The following is a 5,411-nucleotide window of genomic DNA, read 5'->3' as shown; positions in this document are numbered from 1 at the left end:
TCTTTTTCTTAGTCTGTCTGGTTTTCTCTTAGTCTGTCTGTCTTTTTCTTAGTCTGTCTGGTTTTCTCTTAGTCTGTCTGTCTTTTTCTTAGTCTGTCTGTTTTTCTCTTAGTCTGTCTGTCTTTTTCTTAGTCTGTCTGGTTTTCTCTTAGTCTGTCTGTCTTTTTCTTAGTCTGTCTGGTTTTCTCTTAGTCTGTCTGGTTTTCTCTTAGTCTGTCTGGCTTTCTCTTAGTCTGTCTGGTTTTCTCTTAGTCTGTCTGGCTTTTTCTTAGTCTGTCTGGTTTTCTCTTAGTCTGTCTGGCTTTCTCTTAGTCTGTATGTCCTTTTCTTAGTCTGTCTGGTTTCCTCTTAGTCTGTCTGGTTTTCTCTTAGTCTGTCTGGTTTTCTCTTAGTCTGTCTGGTTTTCTCTTAGTCTGTCTGGCTTTTTCTTAGTCTGTCTGGTTTCCTCTTAGTCTGTCTGGTTTTCTCTTAGTCTGTCTGTCCTTTTCTTAGTCTGTCTGGTTTTCTCTTAGTCTGTCTGGTTTCCTCTTAGTCTGTCTGGTTTTCTCTTAGTCTGTCTGTCCTTTTCTTAGTCTGTCTGGTTTCCTCTTAGTCTGTCTGGTTTCCTCTTAGTCTGTCTGGATTTCTCTTAGTCTGTCTGTCCTTTTCTTAGTCTGTCTGGCTTTCTCTTAGTCTGTCTGGTTTCCTCTTAGTCTGTCTGGTTTCCTCTTAGTCTGTATGTCCTTTTCTTAGTCTGTCTGGTTTCCTCTTAGTCTGTATGTCCTTTTCTTAGTCTGTCTGGTTTCCTCTTAGTCTGTCTGGTTTTCTCTTAGTCTGTCTGGTTTTCTCTTAGTCTGTCTGGTTTCCTCTTAGTCTGTCTGTCCTTTTCTTAGTCTGTCTTAGTCTGTCTGGCTTTCTCTTAGTCTGTCTGGTTTTCTCTTAGTCTGTCCTTTTCTTAGTCTGTCTGGTTTTCTCTTAGCTGTCTGGTTTTTCTCTGGTTTTCTCTTAGTCTGTGTCTGTCTGTTTTCTTAGTCTTTCTTAGTCTGGGCTTTCTCTAGTTGTCTGGCTTTCCTCTAGTCTGTCTGTCCTTTTCTTATCTGTCTGGCTTTCTCTTAGTCTGTCTGGTTTCTCTTAGTCTGTCTGGTTTTCTCTTAGTCTGTCTGCTTTCTCTTAGTCTGTCTGGTTTTTCTTAGTCTGTCTGTCTTTTTCTTAGTCCTCTTAGTCTGTCTGGTTTTCTCTTAGTCTGTCTGGTTTTCTCTTAGTCTGTCTGGTTTCCTCTTAGTCTGTCTGTTTTCTTAGTCTGTCTGTTTTTCTCTGGCTTTTCTTAGTCTGTTGGTTTTCTCCTTAGTCTGTCTGTTTTCTTAGTCTGTCCTTTCTCTGTCTGTCTGGTTTTCTCTAGTCGTCTGTTTCTTAGTCTGTCTGGTTTTCTCTTAGTCTGTTTGTCTTTTTCTTAGTCTGTCTGGTTTCCTCTTAGTCTGTCTGGTTTTCTCTTAGTCTGTCTGGATTTCTCTTAGTCTGTCTGGTTTTCTCTTAGTCTGTCTGGTTTTCTCTTAGTCTGTTTGTCTTTTTCTTAGTCTGTCTGTCCTTTTCTTAGTCTGTCTGGTTTCCTCTTAGTCTGTCTGGTTTTCTCTTAGTCTGTCTGTCCTTTTCTTAGTCTGTCTGGTTTTCTCTTAGTCTGTCTGGCTTTCTCTTTGTCTGTCTGTTTTTTTCTTAGTCTGTCTGGTTTTCTCTTAGTCTGTCTGGCTTTCTCTTTGTCTGTCTGGTTTTCTCTTAGTCTGTCTGTCCTTTTCTTAGTCTGTCTGGTTTTCTCTTAGTCTGTCTGGCTTTCTCTTAGTCTGTCTGTCCTTTTCTTAGTCTGTCTGGCTTTCTCTTAGTCTGTCTGGTTTCCTCTTAGTCTGTCTGGTTTCCTCTTAGTCTGTCTGGTTTTCTCTTAGTCTGTCTGTCCTTTTCTTAGTCTGTCTGGTTTTCTCTTAGTCTGTATGTCCTTTTCTTAGTCTGTCTGGCTTTCTCTTAGTCTGTCTGGTTTTCTCTTAGTCTGTCTGGTTTCCTCTTAGTCTGTCTGGTTTTCTCTTAGTCTGTCTGTCCTTTTCTTAGTCTGTCTGTCTTTATTTTAGTCTGTTGGTCTTTTTCTTGGCCTCTCAGTCTCTGTGTTTGATTCTTTGTTTGTTTGTTAACTTCTCTTTCAGTCAGTCTGTCATTCTCTCTGTCTGATTATTTGTCTGTCTTTCTCTCAGTTTATCTGTCTCCCTGTTTCTCTCTCTGTCTGATAGCCTTTCTCAGTCTATTTATCTGTCTATCTGTCTATTATATTTCTGGTTCCTATCTTATCCTCTCTTTCTCTCTGTATATTTGTTTGTCTTTCTATCTGTGTGTTTAGTAGTCTGTTTATCTCTCTCTCTCTCTCTCTCTCTCTCTCTCCGTTCACTGCACCCTCTCTCTCTCTACAGTCCACGCTCTCTCTCACTCTCCCAAGTCACACTCATCTCCTCACCTCTCTCTCTCTCTCTCTCACCTCTATCTCTCTCTCTCTCTCTCTCTCTCTCTCTCTCTCTCTCTCTCTCTCTCTCTCTCTCTCTCTCTCTCTCTCTCTCTCTCTCTCTCTCTCTCTCTCTCTCTCCCTTTCTCTCTCACATAAACACCACAATTTCCCCATAGGTACTCCCATAACTTTCAAAACTAATTAAATAGCAATGGAAAATAACCATATAAAACTACCATTTAAAAATAAAAAAAAAGTATAGAAAAAAGTAACCCAACAACCAAGATATATTGCGTAAGAAAAAGAGAGATAAATAAAACATTCTAATTTATAATGTAAAAGTTTTCCGTGTCATAATTCATTTCCAACTCTCGAAATCCTCATAGCTGAATAACTCTTTCATTATTCATAAACGTTGATATGATAAAAAGGAGGAGGCGGGGCGGTGAAGGGGGGGAAAGGGAGTCTAAGCGGATAAACAAGGGAGGAGGGAAATGGAGTTACGACAAATAAATAAGCAAAAAGGAGGGAAATGGAATTAAGACAGATACATAATGAAGGAGGGAAATGGAGTTAAGAAAAACAGATAAGCAGAAAGGAGGGAAAAGGCGAATAAACAAGGATGGAGAGAAATGGAGTTAGGGTGAATGAATAAAGAACCAAAAAGGGACGAAGACGGATATAAAAAGAAGTAAGAGAGAACAAGAACTTTGTAAAGAAGGATTGAAAGAGTGAAGATGCATAAATAAGTAAGAAAAGAGGAGGGAAAAGGTTACGAACAAACAGAAGAAAAACAGAAGAAATGTAACATGAATAGGAACAACAGAAGAAAATGGGGAATAAAGGAAAGGATAAGGAAAGTAAGAGAAGAGAAGAAGAGAATGAAAGGAGAGAAAAATGAAAAGAAGAAAAGAGAAAGGGGAGGAGAAGGGAAGAGTTAAGAAAGGAGAGAAGAAGACAAAAAATAGAAAAGAGGAGAGATGAAAATACGATAGAAGAGAAGAAGAAGCAGAAGAAAAAGATACGAAAAAAACGCAAAGAAGAAGAAGAGTAATTAGAAAAAAGAAAGCAGAGGAAAGAAAAAAAGAAAAGAAAAGAAAAAAAACGAGTATGATGAAAAAGAACGGAGAGGAAAAAGAAAAAGTGATGATGGCAGACACAAAGACAAATATAACAAACAAACAAACATTCAAAGACGTCTTAGAAAAACCAACAACATAGAAACGAATAAAAGAAAGAAAGAAGGAAGGGAAAAGCAAAGAGGAGAAAGAATAGAAAGATTGAAAAAAAATAAAAAAAATCAACAAAAGTGTGAAAAAGCATTGTTGGAAGTAAGAAGAGGAAGAACAGATCCTAAGACAAAAGAAAAAAAAAAGAGGAAAGAAATGAATTGAAAAGAATGAGAAAGGAAGAGAAACCAGAGGAGGACAGGAAGAGAACAGATGATTTGTTATGAGAAACTTTTCCGAAAAATCGCCATCAACGTCTGAAAAAATAAATGGTTATTATCTTCCGGAATACTCGAGGAGATCCTGAGACCCTCCCCCCCCCACTCACTAACCCCCCTGACTCTCTCCTCACTCCCTCTAACCCCCTCCCTCCCCCTAACCACTGCCCCTCCCTACCCATCAACTACCCCCCCTCCCTCCCCAACGTACCCCCAACTCCCCTCCCTCCCTCCCTCCCTTTCTAACCCTCCACCCAACACAACCCATAACCCCTCCCCTTCCCTAACCCAACCCACCCCCTAACCCCTCCCCCTCCCTAACCCAACCCAACCCACCCCCTAACACCCCCCTCCCTCCCCCACTATTCACTAAATCGACGTCATCAACGCGTCATCGAATCCCACCATCCAAGCGAAGAGAGAAAAACAACAATGACGTCATCATTACGTCATCAATCACCAGAGCCAATCTCCTTCGGTTGATGACGTCATCATTACGTCATAGATCACTATTTTTGATCTTTCTCGAGGGGAGAGCACCGGATAAAGATAATATCCCTCAGGAAAGCGATAGATCAAGCAAGATTCCGGATATTACTTCAAATATCCAGATAACCGGACACCTTTAAGGGCGGTGACCGGAGCTGTTTCATTAATCATTGGGTATTGCGGAGTGCAATATCGGATATCAAGCAGAACTGACAGAGGTGGATGGTGATAGATAGATAGATGGGTAGATAGATAGATAGAGAGATAGATAAGTTTATTGATAGATGTATATATAAAGGAAAAGATAAATAGATAGATAGAGTAAAGTGGTTGATATATAGATATAATAGATTAGATATGGAATTGACTAGAATAGATCGATGAACTAAATATATATTATACTATATAATATATATATATAACTATTTATACAAGTATACAGACGTATATATTATATATATTATAATTCAGAGAGTATGAAATGATAGATAAATTGATACATGATTAAAGCAATTGAACAAGATATTAGTATGTAGATTTGAAAAGAGAATTGAGTACAACTGACTGAAAAACAAGCCACTGTAGACTCAGATATATAGAGAGGTAGTTAGGAAAATAGACAGAAACACAGATATATTGGCACTCAATTCGTATATGGATCGAATATAAGGCTAGTACCGAAATATATATAGTAAAGGGGTGAGGGCCGTAGTAGATGTATAATAGAAAGAGCAAAATGAATGATTATATTAATAATTATTATATATATGTTTATGATAAATATATATATAGATATATATATATATATAGATTTATATATATAACTAATATATATATATGTGTTGTTGTGGTGTCTGTGTTGTGGTGTGTGTGTGGGGGTGAGTATGTTGTACGTGTGTTGTGTGTAGCATGTGTCGTGTTGGAGACTTGTGTGTGTATAATATAAAATAAAATATCTATATTATAAAATAAATATATATAAAAATATGTATATAAAAATATATTGGTGGGTGTTTA

The sequence above is a fragment of the Penaeus japonicus genome, unplaced genomic scaffold (genome assembly GCF_977035675.1).
Source record: "Penaeus japonicus unplaced genomic scaffold, GWHDUDI00000001_assembly GWHDUDI00000014, whole genome shotgun sequence".
In the NCBI taxonomy this organism is placed as follows: domain Eukaryota; kingdom Metazoa; phylum Arthropoda; class Malacostraca; order Decapoda; family Penaeidae; genus Penaeus; species Penaeus japonicus.
Note: the sequence above shows the minus strand (reverse complement) of the source record.